The sequence below is a fragment of the Perna viridis genome, chromosome 2 (genome assembly GCF_037379345.1).
Source record: "Perna viridis isolate PV_CMFRI_1.1 ecotype Kerala chromosome 2, ASM3737934v1, whole genome shotgun sequence".
NCBI classification, from domain to species: Eukaryota; Metazoa; Mollusca; class Bivalvia; order Mytilida; family Mytilidae; genus Perna; species Perna viridis.
This window is the reverse complement of record NC_142446.1, coordinates 60,397,909-60,419,773: the sequence shown is the minus strand read 5'-3', so window position 1 is coordinate 60,419,773 and position 21,865 is coordinate 60,397,909. Positions and strand designations below refer to the sequence as shown.

The 21,865-nt window shown below is 33.4% G+C and overlaps 2 long non-coding RNA genes across 3 annotated transcripts in view; one reads left to right on the top strand and one right to left on the bottom strand.

The window, feature by feature from the left end:
* LOC148626313 (uncharacterized) overlaps positions 1-6,401 on the bottom strand; it is an 11,156-nt gene extending 4,755 nt beyond the window's left edge. The window contains exons 1-2 of the long non-coding RNA XR_015920203.1: positions 6,267-6,401; positions 5,603-5,756 (exon numbers count right to left, since the gene is read on the bottom strand). This is a non-coding gene — a long non-coding RNA (uncharacterized LOC148626313). The remainder of the gene's footprint in view (positions 1-5,602; positions 5,757-6,266) is intronic.
* Positions 1-21,590, top strand: part of LOC148626312 (uncharacterized) — a 48,860-nt gene extending 27,270 nt beyond the window's left edge. Inside the window, exons 2-5 of one of the 2 annotated variants that reach the window (XR_015920033.1) lie at positions 9,547-9,691; positions 10,202-10,355; positions 21,045-21,118; positions 21,446-21,590. This is a non-coding gene — a long non-coding RNA (uncharacterized LOC148626312). The remainder of the gene's footprint in view (positions 1-9,546; positions 9,692-10,201; positions 10,356-21,044; positions 21,119-21,445) is intronic. The other variant, XR_015920032.1, reaches the window with a different exon arrangement.
* The last annotated feature ends 275 nt before the right edge of the window (positions 21,591-21,865 follow it).

Here is a 21,865-nt window from a genome sequence, read left to right as displayed (position 1 = left end):
TTTTGTACATGTACTTTTAGATCTTTGATACTGTAGTGACATGTAATGCATGTGACAAGTAATGTTGAATAAATACCATTAGTAACCACTTGCAGCCATAACTTGTGCTTGCAGAAATATACAGAATGTATTAGAGTCACATAATTTTGCTAATCTTGAATAAGAAAATAAGACAAATATTTTTTTGTTTCAAAATAGTCCGAATGGATGGCCTTTTAAAAAGCTAATCTTGTAATATATTTAAAAAAGTTAAAACCCCTTCGAAAGATCACCTCCCGTTTAGGAATCTCTAGGTCGAACCGCCGTTGACATCTTTTTCACGTGCACAATGTATGCGCAATTTAAAGCGGAAGAATACTCGTAGAATTCTCGGAAGTAATTGTATATTAGGTTTTGCAATGTAGTACATTCAAGGGCTAATAAGCTTTTACCCGTACAATACGTCATATTGTACTGGTTAAAGTCCGCAATTGGCCTTGTGTATTTGACTAGTTAGTCAATGAAATTATAATTTTGTAAGGTTTTCCATATTGGCCTAGTTATTTGTCCTCGGCTAAAAATATAGGACTTCGTTTACCCTTCAGTCCAATATGGCTAGCCTCGGACCAATGACTACGCCGATATCGAAAACCTGACGCAGTAATACGATGTACTATACATCTGGTATGAAATACGAAAATTTCGAATGTAATTCATGTGAATTGTCATTCCTAGCAATTATTCCCTCCCGATTTGAGTGGGGCATACGCCAAGCACTTCATCCCTTAGGTCCTCGCCTGGTGTATTTAATATATGACTTTAAGCAAAGACGTTACGCCCGCTATTGCGGCTGTGTCGAAAAAAAAACACACCTATCTAAACTATAAATGACTATTGAAAACAATCAAAACTGTGCTTATGTGAAAGCTGTATACTGTTGGAATCGGGACAAATTATAATTTCTGAATATTTGTCGCACATGGTAATTCTAAATCTTTATTATCAATTAAATTTTCTGAAAACCCGTAAAAAAATTCCGTATGTCAGGTGTAACAAACTATAGGTCCAAAAAAGCTAAAATAGTGAATTGCGCTATTGCAGAAGGTACGAAATTCTCCAAATTTTGCTTGGAAGAATAATTTCATATGTTCTTTTTGAGATAATTATCGAAACTGCGTTAATTTTAGGCAAAACAAATATATAGTGCAAAAATGAAAGTGTTGGTAAATGGTCAGATTTCTAAAAGTGTTCAATAATCAAATTCTATTATTAATGTAAGAACTCATTTACACAATCAGCTGAGAATTTCTTCTATGAAATAATGATACTTTGTAATTGTACATACACATATTTCATTATGGTTTAAACCATTTAAAACGAATAAAATTCGAACAAAACAAATGTCTAGAGCGATTTGTCGAACTTTCACTTTTTGAACGTTTGGAACGTTTTCCGTCGATCTGGAAATTATGAAATAAAACGGAAATAATTTCCGCTTTAGATGACAAGAACCAGACACTTATACTCGTCTTTGCAATTACAAGTATAGAACGTGCAACTGAAAGAGACGAAAAAATCGAAATCAAAGAAATATAAAAAGACTGAAAGTGTCAGTATTTTGTCATATTAACAAACGAAAGAATAAACCAAAAAAAGGAAAGAATAAATTCTTATAGTTTATAGGAATTCGATCGGAGTTGAATGACTGAAACGCCAAATAGAGTTGACAGAACTTTATAAAGGTATAGAAAAGTAGAATGCTAATAGATAAAATGAATACAAAAAAGGGAGTCATAAACATTTTTTTTTTATTTTGGAAAACGCAAATGAGCAAATGAAATGAAAATCAATGAGCGGCTATCTGATGGGTGCTGATGAAAGCCCGATTTTCTGATGAATATCGAAATACTCAGTTGCGAAAGGTACAAATTCTGCTATTTGCACATGTTACATAAATCATACATGTGTATCAAAATGTACATTTTAACTTATCGCAGGACAAAGTTGCTATGTTCCTTCTCTAGACAGACTGAGTGTGCATGTATGTGGCGGTTGCATTCCACACCGCGGTGCACATGCAAGTGCAAATTTAATTTACCGGTAGTACTGATAATGAAATTAGTTAATCTTTTCGATTTTGTAAGAAATGTTCAAGATGTTTTAATTGCTACCACTCAAAAACTATTGTATATTTTGCTTTACTGTACACGTGTTTCAATAAGCAAGCAAGCAGGAAACGAAAAGTGTCACAAACGTCGAATTTTATGTTACCGAATGTTCCGCAATAGCGTGCGTAACGTCGAAATGCTTTGAAGTACACTATGTATACTAGCAAAAGAAAAAAGAAACGATATGGTAAATTGCAACAAACATACCAGCGTCTTACCAAATTACAGAAAATTAACTAAATATTTTCAGAGATCACCAAAATAAATATAAAAATCCTTGATATTGTTAGCAGCCCTATATCCGCTATTTCATTTTTGTTGCCCAAATTCAAGAAAGGGCGTACCGGGCTTACGCCCTCATAAAATTAAGGGTTTAAGCTGCAAGAAATCTGGTTTTTCAGTAATCTCTTCCCTAAATCCCCAATCCACCTTTGATTTCCTTCCTTGAGTTTTAGCATCCGTTATATTTTTTTGTGCTCAACCTCGAAGCGAAAGTCACATATGTCAAATAAGGTTTCTTAAACAAAAGCCATTTACCATACACTGCTTTAGGGATATACAATATTTCACAGCAGCATTATTATAGACCTGTATTTACAATCTGAAGGATGGGGACCCATTGTCTGATTTAACTAAATGATATACTCATTACAAGTGAATGTTGAAGGATGATCACCTGTAGGTTTTGGACTATGGGAGTTAAGGCTATTAACTGCTCATTTATTGATGTATGCCAATGTCGATTCTTGAATCTTTCCCAAACCGATAACTCAATAAATAGTTAAGCATGTGAGTACCCCGGTTTTTATGGTCAAAGGACTAGTTGCTTATTATTCATCAAATTAAATACATTACAGTATTAGTCAATATGATTAATCAACACCATGGTCCCAGTACAAAGTATGTGTACATACAGTCACATGCAGACATGCTACGGGCTAAATTTACCATTGCGGATTAGTCACTAAATGAATCCATATTGATTAAAGGGTGTTATTATCATATGGACAGTTAATTTGAGACTCTCTCTCTCTCTCTCTCTCTCTCTCTCTCTCTCTCTCTCTCTCTCTCTCTCTCAAAAAGAGATTTCCTGTTTATTTATATCACTCACATGTACATGTAAGGGGATAATGCATCGATCATGTTTGCAAATTTTCTTTTGTTCATAAGAAGATATTTTCACTTCATCGCGTAATTTAATACCAAACAGTTGAAGGGATCTTTTAATGATTATTGTAACTTTGAATTATGTAAAAGTGTAGACAATGCAAATATCGAGTTTCTCTGGCAATGCATTTAATTGAAGGGAAAATAAGCTGATAGGGATATATCCAACAGGTAGTGTATATTGAAGTCCCTGGCGAATGGAATTAATGCCTATATTGAGTTATGGTAAACTATCTGTACAGTCTGTATTACATTGTAATATTTGAGTGAGCAGATCCGTAGACACTTTCAATAGGCATTTGACAAATCTAAATGCGCTTAATTAATCGATGACGCACAGTGTAATGCTTACTTGCCTATTGGGTTAATGCACAAATGCACAGTTTAAAAAAAAATGATAAAAAAGAGGGGTTCCATAACCAGCATCAGCTGGATCTGACACTGTATTCCTTAAATGGCGGTCAAATATATTACAAAGCATAGTTTTTTTATTGTTCACTGCAGCTGTCTTCTTCTGTACGTGTAGAATAACGCTATTCTACACAAATACTTACATGTATGCACCGGATTACAATACTGGCGCATCAAACCATAAATGACGATTAACTACTTAACCTATACATATATCAGGTTGAGACACTCAGACTATAGAACTTTGTAAATCGCATGTTACATCAGCTACTAATTCACTCTTTATATTTTCAATGTGCAATATAAGTACATGTATAATCACTATGTTAAAAGTTTATTTTTGTAAGAAGACGTATTTTTTCGATTTTTTTTTTTTTTTTTTTTTTTTTTTTTTTTTTTTGGTTTTGCTGTGAAAATATACGAATTAAGTAATATTAAGGATCATTTATTCAACATAACTATAAGAAATAATGATGTCTCATCAAATATCCAACAAATATATGCAAGAATAAGGAAATTTTTAAGAGAATATATAAGTTCCCATTTTCCTTACGAACTGTATCATTTTATGCCTAAAAGTGGACACACTAAGTATATTAAGTGATGTCAAACCCACACGACGGAATAATGTATATGTGAAATGGACACAATAAACAGGTACTCCAGCAATGCTAGAGGTTGTATGGCAAGCTATTTTCTGACTTGGTGCCATCCTAACCTCTGGCATCTGACATGTTGAATTCACAAAAGTGGCTTAAAGCATTTTGGAGTCATTTGTCCTATTTCTACTAAAAACCCCTTTGTAATGAATATAAATCTAGAAGTCCTGAATTTCAAGCTATTTAATATAAAAGAAGAAAGGGAGCTTTAAACATTACACAAAACTTCAGCAATATAACTGAAAACCTAGCCTTTTACCAACATGTCAATGACAAAGGAACAAAAACTGTATGCCATGACACCACCAGCTTCTGTTGTTTCTTTCTAGGTTAAACTATGCTTATTGGTAATCATTAACGAAACCTATTAATATGCATTAATGCAATCAGATGGTTAAATATATATATATAACGTTTCAGAATGTGACGACTCTATTCGCTACACTGCTCCATCGGATCAAATTGATACAGGAAAGATAACGTAAACTTATAGAAGGTTCTGAAAAATCCCCAACGGTGTTAGAATTGTCAAATTTGCGAAGCAAATGTTTGGTCGTTCCCTCCGCGGGACTCGAACTCGTACCGCTGTGACAAACACCGCCTGCACTAAGTCCAGCGCCCTAGACCACTCGGCCAGCTAGGCTATATAAAATTTATTTCGCTGGCCGGGTCATTCCTCCTCGTAGGATTAATCTAGGGCTGTAACTTAGTACACGATGTATGGTAGTACATATATATTTATGATTTGACCGTAAAAAAAGAAATCATTATATTATGTTCATATGAAAGAGTTATTAAACAGTACTTGTAGTGACTACAAGTAAATTTATTTCGCATGAAGTATCCCAACTTTCTAGATATTTCTAATAGGACAAGTTCATTTTCAATGGAGATTGCCATATTGAAACTTGTCTATATTCATTTTTTCATTTGTTTTATTTTATACGCAGCTCCATGTATCTTTGAAGATATTATTTCATTATTTGACACAGGTTTCCACTAAATTTACAAGAATTATGGTGGTTTTTTTCTTAATAGTGGGAGTATTGATAAAAGGGACTTTTCAAATGGTGTGAGACATATTATAAAAGTGATCAAAACAGAAAGCATATTGATATATTATCTACTTATTGTGCAATTGTCCTTTATACTTTTGTCAACATCTTATGTCCACAATGTTTGCTGTGGTATTAGCAAAATAAATATACATGTACTTACTATGAATAGTTCATGGAATGATTTTAAAGTTTTATAAATGAAACTTGTGTGTAACGTATTGTCCTAAACTGTAAAGCAGATTCTTCCAATAACTTCATTCCCTGTAAATAGGTCCCCCTTGAGAACAAATATTACCACAAAAACAGGTAGGCTCCTACAAAGAGAAATCTAAGTACAGAAGTTCTTAGTCAATTAAGAAAAAAATCTGCACAAGGTATATTCTATAGAACATTATGTACACATGCCAGCATACCAGAATTCATTCGGGGCAAATTATCCATCATTATATTCCTTCATGGACATCTGCATATGATACCCAATTTCCCTATAAAATTTCACTAATATCCCTACAGCAGTTTGGGAAGAGTAAGTATTACAAGAAATATTGCCTGAGGGTGGTTTCCTATATTCTCCCAAACTTTGAGGGGGTAAGAAATAGTGATATCTCATCAAATATCAACAAATATACGCAAAAGTAGGGAAATTTTTCAGAGAATATATAATTCCCATTTTTCTTACGAATTGTATCATTTTATGCCTAAAAGTGGACACTTTAAATACAAAATATTTATGTTTCCTATGAAATCTTCAGATATAGCCTAGTATAAACTATTCATAACATTAAAATAACTGTTAAAACTTACAAAAAATTAACATACAGTACCTGAACCAATTCACAGAACTAAAATTGTGATCTGTCATTGATCATTGATCTGTAGAATGAAGTTGCTTCCATTTGTGACATATGACACAGTTGAGTACAGTTAAACCCTTCTGATTCTGCTTATTTCCCCGTCTAAAGTTAATCCCTACAAGTATTAACTGTACAATTCCTGCATTTTGTATGAAAAAGAGTGAAATATTAGTTTCTTAAGGTAAATAAAAGCCTTGCAATAATTCCAAGAAGGACATAAAGAAGAGGTTATACATTTTTGGTCAAATGAATAATTAAGTAGTGCAAATTACACTGCAAAATTTCTCTTTATGACAAATGAAAAATACTTTGCAGAGCACGGCTTGATGCAGCCAGACAAGTTCATCCCTGACCCAAAGAGTTTGGTCAAGTATTGAAAGGTTACAGACCTCCAATTCAACCAATGAGCATTTGGAACGTACGTAAAAATAGTCCTACGCAGAAATTACCCCTGTTCCTCATAGTGCTGTGAAAAAAAGTGCTCATCTTATTTAAAAAATTTAAACAGTTTCTGAAAGGAAAAACATTTCTGTACATTTTATAGGTGTATTTTGCTTCTTGTGATGTGAAGCCTAATCTCCATAATGATTTCTAAATATACCCCTATCATGTGAAAACACTGGGATTTCCCATGCTATTTATAGACCCTTCACTTCCGGTGACCAGTACTGCACTGCAAGTCTGCTAACCCCACATGCCACTCTTAGGATTGTGAGCTGACATATGTAGAATCATGCTGATATAAGTCCTCTGCAGGTTAAAGTTAAGGTTAAGTCCAGAGAAGTCATTGAATATTGTGAAATTAGCATAGAAGCCTATGGGAAGTGTAATTAGTGTTTTCTAGCCTAAAACACTACTCAAGCATGTCAAGCTTCATAAAATTTAGAAATTTGATTTTGGTTTGACATTTGACACATGACAGGAATTTGACTAGAATGACAAAAACTGTGATCCCCTTTTGGTTCTTAACTCCTAAATGGTTTGAATCACAACGACCAAAACCATTCAAAATCTTCATTTTGGGAGAGGGGTATGGCACCTTGTCTTACAATTTCAAAGAGATCCATGCTTTGTTTTTACTGATATCGCCAGTACTTAAACATATAACTTTGAAGCTACAGTAAATTTTTAAGATTTGAGTGGTCTAGGTTTACTCTCAGTAGTTCTCTGTGCAGAATTAATGCTGGAGGACTTCAGAATTGTCTGTCTAGCTTGAATATATATTGTGATACATGTGGGCTCGATGTTAATATTAAAAAAATCTAAATTCATGATATTTAAAGCTGCATTAGCTGCCAAATTTGTTCAGTTTTGATTCTCCTGAATTTTGCTGATTCAATGAAATAAGTTTTACACATTGGGCCCCAATCTACCAGTGTTACTAAAGCTGGATTAGCTGTCATTTTCGTAAATTTTGTTTCTGTTGAAATATACATTAACATTGAATTATTTCTACTAAATTGTACTTTTCCTGTATAATTTCATTTGATATCCACGAATAAAATGCATTAAATACATGAAATAGGTGTCTATGTATTTATTGTCTTGCAAGACAAAAAATCGACCAAAATAAATTCGTATGCATGTGGCTTCTGGTGACCTTAATCCGCGCATGTGCTGTAAGGGTCGCTTCTTTAATAACAAATCGAAAGTGATTATTCAACGGCAAAGGAACACCGTTAAATAAAAAAGTTTGAATAAAATGCAAGGATGCTTTTGAAATTTACGTATTGTGATATAATGTGGCTCAAATATGATCATTATTTATTTGAAAACTAATCAAGAAATAGACGAAACGAAACGAAAACAAGACACGTGCTTACCTGTGTATCCGTTATTGTTATTTTTTTTACCAAGGTTAAAATATTTTAACCCATATGTATGTCCTGTCGTCAATCTTCGGAAGTAATGGCAAAAAATAATTAGATCTGAGTTATCTTCTGTCTCTGATTAAAAAAACGTTGTTTCCGCAATATTCTGTAGGTATTATCGACATTTATTGCTTCAACTGAATTACGACAAACTTATTTCATTGAATCAGCAAAATTCAGGAGAATCAAAACTGAACAAATTTGGCAGCTAATGCAGCTTTAAATATCATGAATTTAGATTTTTTTAATATTAACATCGAGCCCACATGTATCACAATATATATTCAAGCTAGACAGACAATTCTGAAGTCCTCCAGCATTAATTCTGCACAGAGAACTACTGAGAGTAAACCTAGACCACTCAAATCTTAAAAATTTACTGTAGCTTCAAAGTTATATGTTTAAGTACTGGCGATATCAGTAAAAACAAAGCATGGATCTCTTTGAAATTGTAAGACAAGGTGCCATACCCCTCTCCCAAAATGAAGATTTTGAATGGTTTTGGTCGTTGTGATTCAAACCATTTAGGAGTTAAGAACCAAAAGGGGATCACAGTTTTTGTCATTCTAGTCAAATTCCTGTCATGTGTCAAATGTCAAACCAAAATCAAATTTCTAAATTTTATGAAGCTTGACATGCTTGAGTAGTGTTTTAGGCTAGAAAACACTAATTACACTTCCCATAGGCTTCTATGCTAATTTCACAATATTCAATGACTTCTCTGGACTTAACCTTAACTTTAACCTGCAGAGGACTTATATCAGCATGATTCTACATATGTCAGCTCACAATCCTAAGAGTGGCATGTGGGGTTAGCAGACTTGCAGTGCAGTACTGGTCACCGGAAGTGAAGGGTCTATAAATTGCATGGGAAATCCCAGTGTTTTCACATGATAGGGGTATATTTAGAAATCATTATGGAGATTAGGCTTCACATCACAAGAAGCAAAATACACCTATAAAATGTACAGAAATGTTTTTCCTTTCAGAAACTGTTTAAATTTTTTAAATAAGATGAGCACTTTTTTTCACAGCACTATGAGGAACAGGGGTAATTTCTGCGTAGGACTATTTTTACGTACGTTCCAAATGCTCATTGGTTGAATTGGAGGTCTGTAACCTTTCAATACTTGACCAAACTCTTTGGGTCAGGGATGAACTTGTCTGGCTGCATCAAGCCGTGCTCTGCAAAGTATTTTTCATTTGTCATAAAGAGAAATTTTGCAGTGTAATTTGCACTACTTAATTATTCATTTGACCAAAAATGTATAACCTCTTCTTTATGTCCTTCTTGGAATTATTGCAAGGCTTTTATTTACCTTAAGAAACTAATATTTCACTCTTTTAAAATGCAGGAATTGTACAGTTAATACTTGTAGGGATTAACTTTAGACGGGGAAATAAGCAGAATCAGAAGGGTTTAACTGTACTCAACTGTGTCATATGTCACAAATGGAAGCAACTTCATTCTACAGATCAATGATCAATGACAGATCACAATTTTAGTTCTGTGAATTGGTTCAGGTACTGTATGTTAATTTTTTGTAAGTTTTAACAGTTATTTTAATGTTATGAATAGTTTATACTAGGCTATATCTGAAGATTTCATAGGAAACATAAATATTTTGTATTTAAAGTGTCCACTTTTAGGCATAAAATGATACAATTCGTAAGAAAAATGGGAATTATATATTCTCTGAAAAATTTCCCTACTTTTGCGTATATTTGTTGATATTTGATGAGATATCACTATTTCTTACCCCCTCAAAGTTTGGGAGAATATAGGAAACCACCCTCAGGCAATATTTCTTGTAATACTTACTCTTCCCAAACTGCTGTAGGGATATTAGTGAAATTTTATAGGGAAATTGGGTATCATATGCAGATGTCCATGAAGGAATATAATGATGGATAATTTGCCCCGAATGAATTCTGGTATGCTGGCATGTGTACATAATGTTCTATAGAATATACCTTGTGCAGATTTTTTTCTTAATTGACTAAGAACTTCTGTACTTAGATTTCTCTTTGTAGGAGCCTACCTGTTTTTGTGGTAATATTTGTTCTCAAGGGGGACCTATTTACAGGGAATGAAGTTATTGGAAGAATCTGCTTTACAGTTTAGGACAATACGTTACACACAAGTTTCATTTATAAAACTTTAAAATCATTCCATGAACTATTCATAGTAAGTACATGTATATTTATTTTGCTAATACCACAGCAAACATTGTGGACATAAGATGTTGACAAAAGTATAAAGGACAATTGCACAATAAGTAGATAATATATCAATATGCTTTCTGTTTTGATCACTTTTATAATATGTCTCACACCATTTGAAAAGTCCCTTTTATCAATACTCCCACTATTAAGAAAAAAACCACCATAATTCTTGTAAATTTAGTGGAAACCTGTGTCAAATAATGAAATAATATCTTCAAAGATACATGGAGCTGCGTATAAAATAAAACAAATGAAAAAATGAATATAGACAAGTTTCAATATGGCAATCTCCATTGAAAATGAACTTGTCCTATTAGAAATATCTAGAAAGTTGGGATACTTCATGCGAAATAAATTTACTTGTAGTCACTACAAGTACTGTTTAATAACTCTTTCATATGAACATAATATAATGATTTCTTTTTTTACGGTCAAATCATAAATATATATGTACTACCATACATCGTGTACTAAGTTACAGCCCTAGATTAATCCTACGAGGAGGAATGACCCGGCCAGCGAAATAAATTTTATATAGCCTAGCTGGCCGAGTGGTCTAGGGCGCTGGACTTAGTGCAGGCGGTGTTTGTCACAGCGGTACGAGTTCGAGTCCCGCGGAGGGAACGACCAAACATTTGCTTCGCAAATTTGACAATTCTAACACCGTTGGGGATTTTTCAGAACCTTCTATAAGTTTACGTTATCTTTCCTGTATCAATTTGATCCGATGGAGCAGTGTAGCGAATAGAGTCGTCACATTCTGAAACGTTATATATATATATTTAACCATCTGATTGCATTAATGCATATTAATAGGTTTCGTTAATGATTACCAATAAGCATAGTTTAACCTAGAAAGAAACAACAGAAGCTGGTGGTGTCATGGCATACAGTTTTTGTTCCTTTGTCATTGACATGTTGGTAAAAGGCTAGGTTTTCAGTTATATTGCTGAAGTTTTGTGTAATGTTTAAAGCTCCCTTTCTTCTTTTATATTAAATAGCTTGAAATTCAGGACTTCTAGATTTATATTCATTACAAAGGGGTTTTTAGTAGAAATAGGACAAATGACTCCAAAATGCTTTAAGCCACTTTTGTGAATTCAACATGTCAGATGCCAGAGGTTAGGATGGCACCAAGTCAGAAAATAGCTTGCCATACAACCTCTAGCATTGCTGGAGTACCTGTTTATTGTGTCCATTTCACATATACATTATTCCGTCGTGTGGGTTTGACATCACTTAATATACTTAGTGTGTCCACTTTTAGGCATAAAATGATACAGTTCGTAAGGAAAATGGGAACTTATATATTCTCTTAAAAATTTCCTTATTCTTGCATATATTTGTTGGATATTTGATGAGACATCATTATTTCTTATAGTTATGTTGAATAAATGATCCTTAATATTACTTAATTCGTATATTTTCACAGCAAAACCAAAAAAAAAAAAAAAAAAAAAAAAAAAAAAAAAAATCGAAAAAATACGTCTTCTTACAAAAATAAACTTTTAACATAGTGATTATACATGTACTTATATTGCACATTGAAAATATAAAGAGTGAATTAGTAGCTGATGTAACATGCGATTTACAAAGTTCTATAGTCTGAGTGTCTCAACCTGATATATGTATAGGTTAAGTAGTTAATCGTCATTTATGGTTTGATGCGCCAGTATTGTAATCCGGTGCATACATGTAAGTATTTGTGTAGAATAGCGTTATTCTACACGTACAGAAGAAGACAGCTGCAGTGAACAATAAAAAAACTATGCTTTGTAATATATTTGACCGCCATTTAAGGAATACAGTGTCAGATCCAGCTGATGCTGGTTATGGAACCCCTCTTTTTTATCATTTTTTTTTAAACTGTGCATTTGTGCATTAACCCAATAGGCAAGTAAGCATTACACTGTGCGTCATCGATTAATTAAGCGCATTTAGATTTGTCAAATGCCTATTGAAAGTGTCTACGGATCTGCTCACTCAAATATTACAATGTAATACAGACTGTACAGATAGTTTACCATAACTCAATATAGGCATTAATTCCATTCGCCAGGGACTTCAATATACACTACCTGTTGGATATATCCCTATCAGCTTATTTTCCCTTCAATTAAATGCATTGCCAGAGAAACTCGATATTTGCATTGTCTACACTTTTACATAATTCAAAGTTACAATAATCATTAAAAGATCCCTTCAACTGTTTGGTATTAAATTACGCGATGAAGTGAAAATATCTTCTTATGAACAAAAGAAAATTTGCAAACATGATCGATGCATTATCCCCTTACATGTACATGTGAGTGATATAAATAAACAGGAAATCTCTTTTTGAGAGAGAGAGAGAGAGAGAGAGAGAGAGAGAGAGAGAGAGAGAGAGAGAGAGTCTCAAATTAACTGTCCATATGATAATAACACCCTTTAATCAATATGGATTCATTTAGTGACTAATCCGCAATGGTAAATTTAGCCCGTAGCATGTCTGCATGTGACTGTATGTACACATACTTTGTACTGGGACCATGGTGTTGATTAATCATATTGACTAATACTGTAATGTATTTAATTTGATGAATAATAAGCAACTAGTCCTTTGACCATAAAAACCGGGGTACTCACATGCTTAACTATTTATTGAGTTATCGGTTTGGGAAAGATTCAAGAATCGACATTGGCATACATCAATAAATGAGCAGTTAATAGCCTTAACTCCCATAGTCCAAAACCTACAGGTGATCATCCTTCAACATTCACTTGTAATGAGTATATCATTTAGTTAAATCAGACAATGGGTCCCCATCCTTCAGATTGTAAATACAGGTCTATAATAATGCTGCTGTGAAATATTGTATATCCCTAAAGCAGTGTATGGTAAATGGCTTTTGTTTAAGAAACCTTATTTGACATATGTGACTTTCGCTTCGAGGTTGAGCACAAAAAAATATAACGGATGCTAAAACTCAAGGAAGGAAATCAAAGGTGGATTGGGGATTTAGGGAAGAGATTACTGAAAAACCAGATTTCTTGCAGCTTAAACCCTTAATTTTATGAGGGCGTAAGCCCGGTACGCCCTTTCTTGAATTTGGGCAACAAAAATGAAATAGCGGATATAGGGCTGCTAACAATATCAAGGATTTTTATATTTATTTTGGTGATCTCTGAAAATATTTAGTTAATTTTCTGTAATTTGGTAAGACGCTGGTATGTTTGTTGCAATTTACCATATCGTTTCTTTTTTCTTTTGCTAGTATACATAGTGTACTTCAAAGCATTTCGACGTTACGCACGCTATTGCGGAACATTCGGTAACATAAAATTCGACGTTTGTGACACTTTTCGTTTCCTGCTTGCTTGCTTATTGAAACACGTGTACAGTAAAGCAAAATATACAATAGTTTTTGAGTGGTAGCAATTAAAACATCTTGAACATTTCTTACAAAATCGAAAAGATTAACTAATTTCATTATCAGTACTACCGGTAAATTAAATTTGCACTTGCATGTGCACCGCGGTGTGGAATGCAACCGCCACATACATGCACACTCAGTCTGTCTAGAGAAGGAACATAGCAACTTTGTCCTGCGATAAGTTAAAATGTACATTTTGATACACATGTATGATTTATGTAACATGTGCAAATAGCAGAATTTGTACCTTTCGCAACTGAGTATTTCGATATTCATCAGAAAATCGGGCTTTCATCAGCACCCATCAGATAGCCGCTCATTGATTTTCATTTCATTTGCTCATTTGCGTTTTCCAAAATAAAAAAAAAATGTTTATGACTCCCTTTTTTGTATTCATTTTATCTATTAGCATTCTACTTTTCTATACCTTTATAAAGTTCTGTCAACTCTATTTGGCGTTTCAGTCATTCAACTCCGATCGAATTCCTATAAACTATAAGAATTTATTCTTTCCTTTTTTTGGTTTATTCTTTCGTTTGTTAATATGACAAAATACTGACACTTTCAGTCTTTTTATATTTCTTTGATTTCGATTTTTTCGTCTCTTTCAGTTGCACGTTCTATACTTGTAATTGCAAAGACGAGTATAAGTGTCTGGTTCTTGTCATCTAAAGCGGAAATTATTTCCGTTTTATTTCATAATTTCCAGATCGACGGAAAACGTTCCAAACGTTCAAAAAGTGAAAGTTCGACAAATCGCTCTAGACATTTGTTTTGTTCGAATTTTATTCGTTTTAAATGGTTTAAACCATAATGAAATATGTGTATGTACAATTACAAAGTATCATTATTTCATAGAAGAAATTCTCAGCTGATTGTGTAAATGAGTTCTTACATTAATAATAGAATTTGATTATTGAACACTTTTAGAAATCTGACCATTTACCAACACTTTCATTTTTGCACTATATATTTGTTTTGCCTAAAATTAACGCAGTTTCGATAATTATCTCAAAAAGAACATATGAAATTATTCTTCCAAGCAAAATTTGGAGAATTTCGTACCTTCTGCAATAGCGCAATTCACTATTTTAGCTTTTTTGGACCTATAGTTTGTTACACCTGACATACGGAATTTTTTTACGGGTTTTCAGAAAATTTAATTGATAATAAAGATTTAGAATTACCATGTGCGACAAATATTCAGAAATTATAATTTGTCCCGATTCCAACAGTATACAGCTTTCACATAAGCACAGTTTTGATTGTTTTCAATAGTCATTTATAGTTTAGATAGGTGTGTTTTTTTTTCGACACAGCCGCAATAGCGGGCGTAACGTCTTTGCTTAAAGTCATATATTAAATACACCAGGCGAGGACCTAAGGGATGAAGTGCTTGGCGTATGCCCCACTCAAATCGGGAGGGAATAATTGCTAGGAATGACAATTCACATGAATTACATTCGAAATTTTCGTATTTCATACCAGATGTATAGTACATCGTATTACTGCGTCAGGTTTTCGATATCGGCGTAGTCATTGGTCCGAGGCTAGCCATATTGGACTGAAGGGTAAACGAAGTCCTATATTTTTAGCCGAGGACAAATAACTAGGCCAATATGGAAAACCTTACAAAATTATAATTTCATTGACTAACTAGTCAAATACACAAGGCCAATTGCGGACTTTAACCAGTACAATATGACGTATTGTACGGGTAAAAGCTTATTAGCCCTTGAATGTACTACATTGCAAAACCTAATATACAATTACTTCCGAGAATTCTACGAGTATTCTTCCGCTTTAAATTGCGCATACATTGTGCACGTGAAAAAGATGTCAACGGCGGTTCGACCTAGAGATTCCTAAACGGGAGGTGATCTTTCGAAGGGGTTTTAACTTTTTTAAATATATTACAAGATTAGCTTTTTAAAAGGCCATCCATTCGGACTATTTTGAAACAAAAAAATATTTGTCTTATTTTCTTATTCAAGATTAGCAAAATTATGTGACTCTAATACATTCTGTATATTTCTGCAAGCACAAGTTATGGCTGCAAGTGGTTACTAATGGTATTTATTCAACATTACTTGTCACATGCATTACATGTCACTACAGTATCAAAGATCTAAAAGTACATGTACAAAAAAACTACAATATTCAACTAAACGGCAAAACTTGGCTACGGGAAGTTCCTGAAATCGGGATGACTTATAAATACAGTTTGACTTTTGACATTAAATTTACAAAACAATTTTTCAAACAAATATTACATTTTTATTTAAAAATTATTTTATATACATGTACCTTCAGATACCGCAATATCTTTTCATCTTTTAGAACTGTGTCAGGGACTGTATATTAGGCGAGTACCGAACAAGGGATTTCGAGGTTTTAATGCACCTATCTAACACATGGCTATATTATATATCTTTGGAAAGGTCTCTAATCGTACTTTCAGAATTGCTTGGTCCAAAAACTGGGAAGTGGTCACAACTGCAAAAACTGCAAAAAATGAGTATTTCAAAATCATATAACATTTAAATAAAAGCGTCGTTTAAAAATAAACCATATTTTAAAATTATATCAAAATTTCTTTTTAATCAATTTAAATCTTAGCTTTATTCATTTTTAAATTTACCTTCTAGAAATTCTTTAGAATTTAGGAAAAACGCATTATTTTGTAAAAAAAAAACAAATTTTTTGGGGGTTCCCACATTAAACGACCGGCATTTTTTTGCCCTATAAACATACAAAAAACTTATGTTTTCGTCACAAGAACATATTTATCTATTTTTGCAAACCTAAGATCGTGGTTGATTCGCTCCTTTATTGCTCGAAATGCTGTCTTTTTAAAACGCAAAAACGCGGGAAAAGGTCTTAAAGCCTTAACTTATAATCGAAGACACTTGTTTATTATATCCAACGAAAAGTTGCAGATATTTGATGTTCTGATCCGTTCAAGTATCTGTCCGTACGGGCGTACCTGTGTCCGTGCGTCCGTCATAACGTCTTCTGGCTTAGGTAACGCCTCCGTTTTTTACCGATTTACTTCAAACTATAGGGAATGATTAGTAACAATAATATCTTAGACGTTTTTCACATACATCGGTCAATGGGCAATATTTTATTTGGTTACTTACATGTAAATGATTGAATATACTTCAGTGTGTAAATGTTTGTGTGTTGGGTATTGTGAGCGTGCTCGCAAAGTTTCTTTAAATTGTTCTCCTTTTAGTTAGAGGCTAATTATAAATGCCCATTCTTAAAATTTCTTCATTTTCTATCCGCGGTTGCTTTTATTGCTTTTTGATGATTTTAATTTTAATGATTGCCCAATGTGAGAGAACGGCTCATACAACTGTCAAATGTTCTATGCGGCATGCCAAAATACTTTAGGTATTTCGAGACATTCGTGTTACCTAATACAACCACAAAAATGCTCTCCAAAAACAGCTCCAGACGGCTATATGTCTTACACAGAAGTATGGAACTTCGTAAGCACAGTTGGATTGTTTTCCTATAAGCATTTGTTAAATAGGAGTGACTGTATATAAATCTGTATCTACCAACATATATCAAAGACTCCCATTTCCCAATTTTTTTTCCTAATGATGAATTAAAACACGGCAGAGTACAGCATAATAGCCAACAAACCGCAGAATGTGTAACTGAAAACAGACGCTCTAGTATGCATAGAAAACGGTTGACAATGCCTGCTCACATATATCAGCACACCACTGATATTGTATTTCTGCTTGTTGAACACAGTACACAAAAGAATTTTCTGTCTGTCAATTGTAGGTAATTTACATGGTAGCTCAACAGTAGTACCTGGCAAATTTCTGAAGAAGTACGAAGTAATGAGAGGTTTCGTCATGGAAAGAAAACATGTCAATGGCTTAGAAAAGCCTAGTTGTTCTGAACAGTATCAGCTGCATGCTTAATCGATGAAACTTTTTCCTCTATTGGCTGGGCTTTTATTCGACAACTGGTGATTCTCTGATTCCGTTGCCAAGTATTTAATTTTTATTGCGACTTACCTCCTCACAAACATGAAATGTAGCACTAACTATTGAGTAAAAAGAATCATTTCCATCTACTGTTTCAGCATTCATGTCAACTTTGACACCGTAATGGCAGAAAACAGTGGGAATATATAAAGTACAAACATGCAAAGGTTGTCAACTACAATGTTCAACAAAGAGTCAACTGACAACTTTGATCCCTAAAGACTTTTGAAGGCCTTATAATAAGGATCATTTCAGCAACTGAAAGAGTTTGGCTAAACCTAACGATTTTGAGATATATGCAAAAAACTACTGTCAGACCCCTATGTTCTATTTTTAGTAATAGCGGCCAGTTTTTTTTAATGGATCCTCACATCAGTTCTATGCAAGATATCCCTAGGAGCATTCATACCAAGTTTGGTTTCAATTGGTCAAGTAGTGTCAGAGGAGAAGATCTTTGAAAGAAATAACATTGAACATAGCAAAAATCGTTGAAAAAGGGCAATAACTCCAACATGGCTTAACGGATTAAAACTAAAACTTCACCAGAGATAGATCTCATCATGCTGAAAACTTTTATCCACGTCAAAATTTAGCTAAACCTAACGGTTTTGGAAATATATGTGAAAAACTACTGTCTGACCCCTATGTTCTATTTTAGTCACGGCGGCCATGTTTTTCGACAAATAAAAAATCCCCACAACAGTTCTATGCAGGATGTCCCAAGAAACATTCATACCAAGTGTGGTTTCAATTGGTCAAATAGTGTCAGAGGAGAAAATTTTTGAAAGAAAAAAATATTAAAAAACAGCAAAAATCGTTGAAAAGGGGCAATAACTCCAACATGGCTTAACGGATTAAAACCAAAACTTGACCAGAGATAGATCTCATCATGCTGAACACTTTTACACAGTGTCAGAATTTAACTAAACCTAACGGTTTTCGAGATAAGTGTGAAAAACTACTGTCTAACGGCGGCCATGTTCTTCAACAAATCAAAAATGCCCACATCAGTTCTATGCAGGATACCCCAAGAAACATTTATACCATGTTTGGTTCTAATCAGTCAAGTAGTTTCAGAGGAGAAGAGTTTTGTATAATTGTTAACAACGACGACGTACGACGACGACGACGGACGCCAAGTGATGGCAATAGCTCACATGGCCTTTGGCAAGGTGAGCTAAAATGAGTTGAAGTCTAAACGACGCGTATTTGAATAACTTGTCTGTATGCAGAAAGCGATATTTGTATTTTTCAGCAAGAGACCTTTTTTTCAGAACGAACAATTCTACACTTATAGATTTGATAAGTCACGCGAATGGTACACGAACATGTTCTCATTTGATTTTTTGTCGATTCTGTATCACGCCAAAGTTATGCTTTATTTGGAAATACAAATGAATACGATGGAGTTTCCGATCTTTTTGCACAAAATACAAGACGACCAATTGTGTAAGGTATAAGTTAGAGTCAATTGGTTTGGACATGTACCCAAAAAAAAAGTAGTTTAACTTCGTGTGAGTTTTCTTTTACTCTTTAAATGATATTGAAAAACTCTATTGAGACTGAAGAGTAATCAAGGGAACCAAAATTCCAGCCGAAATAAAAAAAAAATCGTAATCCAGGGACAAAGACTAGACATGGAAAACAGACAATCACAACCAAGAATATAAGTTGTCGTTTACTTGTATGAGTCTTATAATAACTTTTGTGATGCCTAATTTTGTTTGAAGGAACGTCATCGAATGTATCAAATTCAATAAGTAACATTCTATAACACCACCTTTCCTTAAAGCATTAAAGAATATTTTATCAGTTGATAAGCGGTTAGTTTCTGCTGTGTGACAGTTTGGCATATAATACAACGATGCCTATTTATTGGCTTTGTATACGTTTCAGAGGCAGGTTATGCATTCAACGGGACTGAAACTCGATCATGATACGCAAATGTTATGTCTTTTAAAGGAATGTTTCAATTTACACAATGAATAAAACGAGGCCGGGATAAACACGAAAAACAACCCGGAAGACAGTTCCATGCTATTTATTATAAAGGCTTGTTAAAATATTAAGTCGCATCATTGATCTTCATTAAGTGAATAAATCGCTTACATGTAGTCGAAATTAAAAAAGACTCATGAACATTCAAATAGGTTATTTTGATAAGAAATCTAAAGTAATATAATGTTTTTGTGCTGTTTTAAGGGGGGGGCGACAATAATGTCGTTGCATTTGATTATTTATACTTTAATATTGTTTTTATCAATTCTCAATGGTTTATCTTTCTATTCAGAAAAGAAATAATTCAGCATCAAAAGTTCAAAAATATATTGAATTGAATCTCACTGTATAATTAATACAAGCTTTTCGACTTACAGTGTATCTTTGATCTCACGAGATGTTTAAGAAACGTGACCACGGGAAACTTTTACGACCAATAAAATCTTAAGCTATGATGACTTTTCCTTTAATCCATACCAAAATTAGCCATGTGTTAGGAAGGTGCATTAAAAACCTTAACAGGATGCCTTTTTCGAAATTGGCTCTAGCCTATATACATGTAATATTATAGCTTTACTACTTGAGTTCATTATTTCATGGTCAATACATACATTTGATTGACATGCATATATTCTCAAACGATTACTATTTAATAACTTTTAAATCCTTTTCTCAATGACAAATTTCATTTTTAAAATAAAAGGGGATATTAGATGAGTGACATAACGTACATGTATCTACGTCTTCTTGCAAATAGAGTTTGTCAAGTCCTATTCTAAAATTATAGTTGAACTGGACCATTATTTTTTAAGCTCTTCTCTTTGCACCACTAACATACCTTGTGTTTCAAAGGTAATCCAGGAAACCAATGTAATAGCGGCAAGCAAAGGAATGTAATTCAGGGACAAAGACCAGACATGGAAAACAGACATACACAACAAAGAACATAAAGTAACTAAAATCATACACACAAAGTAACAAAAGCAATTGAGCAACTCAGACTACACTAAACTTGTTACATTTTTAGAAAGTTCAACGACAGCTTTCTCCACAATCTCTTAATTAATTTTGATTAAACTTACCCCCAGCATGTTGGACTTAACATTGAACGTTACTTATGTGCATTACAAGATAATTGCTTTAAGGATGCTTGCAATGAAAATTAATTCAACTAAATTGAAAGATACCATATGTATTATCATGCAGAATTGTTTTTCACCATTTCAGGGAACAGCCACCTGCTTGCCTCTATGGTGAATGACTAATTCAGTATATGCAAACTTGATAACTAATCATATCAGGTATACACTGTTCTCCAGAATTTTTGTACTCCTGCTCTTTGAGACGGGACATATTCTGGCATACTGGTGTCCGTCTATCTGTTCATACTCTGTGCAATAAATCAAAAGTGCTGCCACCAACTTATATAGAAAACACTTTATCTGCGTGTCTGTTTGTCTGTTCATGTTATCTTTTAGATGTCTGATTGCAAGTAATTTCGGCTGTTGATATTAGAAATAAACATATATCAAGTAAGAAAAAATAAGATTACTTTAATTACAAATAAAATGGTATAATATTTTATATATTTTGTTTACATAAATATTTTTACTTGTTTTATTCTACAGAGACTAGAAAGGAAGCATGTTTCATGGGTTGAAGCTGACCAAGAAGAAAAAGAAGTGCCAAAAAGAGGATTATGGACCCGAATTTAGACTTCCATTAGAATTGTTGTAATTTATTTAAATACTAAGATAAAAGTACTGCTCATAAGCATTCTAAGTTTATTATTTTTAAACAGCATATTTATAGTCAGAGTGTCTTTGAATATTTTTTTCTATTTCGTTGTTTTACATTTGTGGTTGATAAGTGAATTTTCAAAGTGATTTCATTTCAAAGCTATAAAAGATTAAAAACTTCAAAAACATCCCAAAACAATACAAAAAACCTCTCTCTTTTAGTCATTCAGCTTTTTTATTCATACTGCACAAAAGAAAAATGCACTAAGTGAATATGTAAGGCATACACTCTCTATGACTATCATTGTA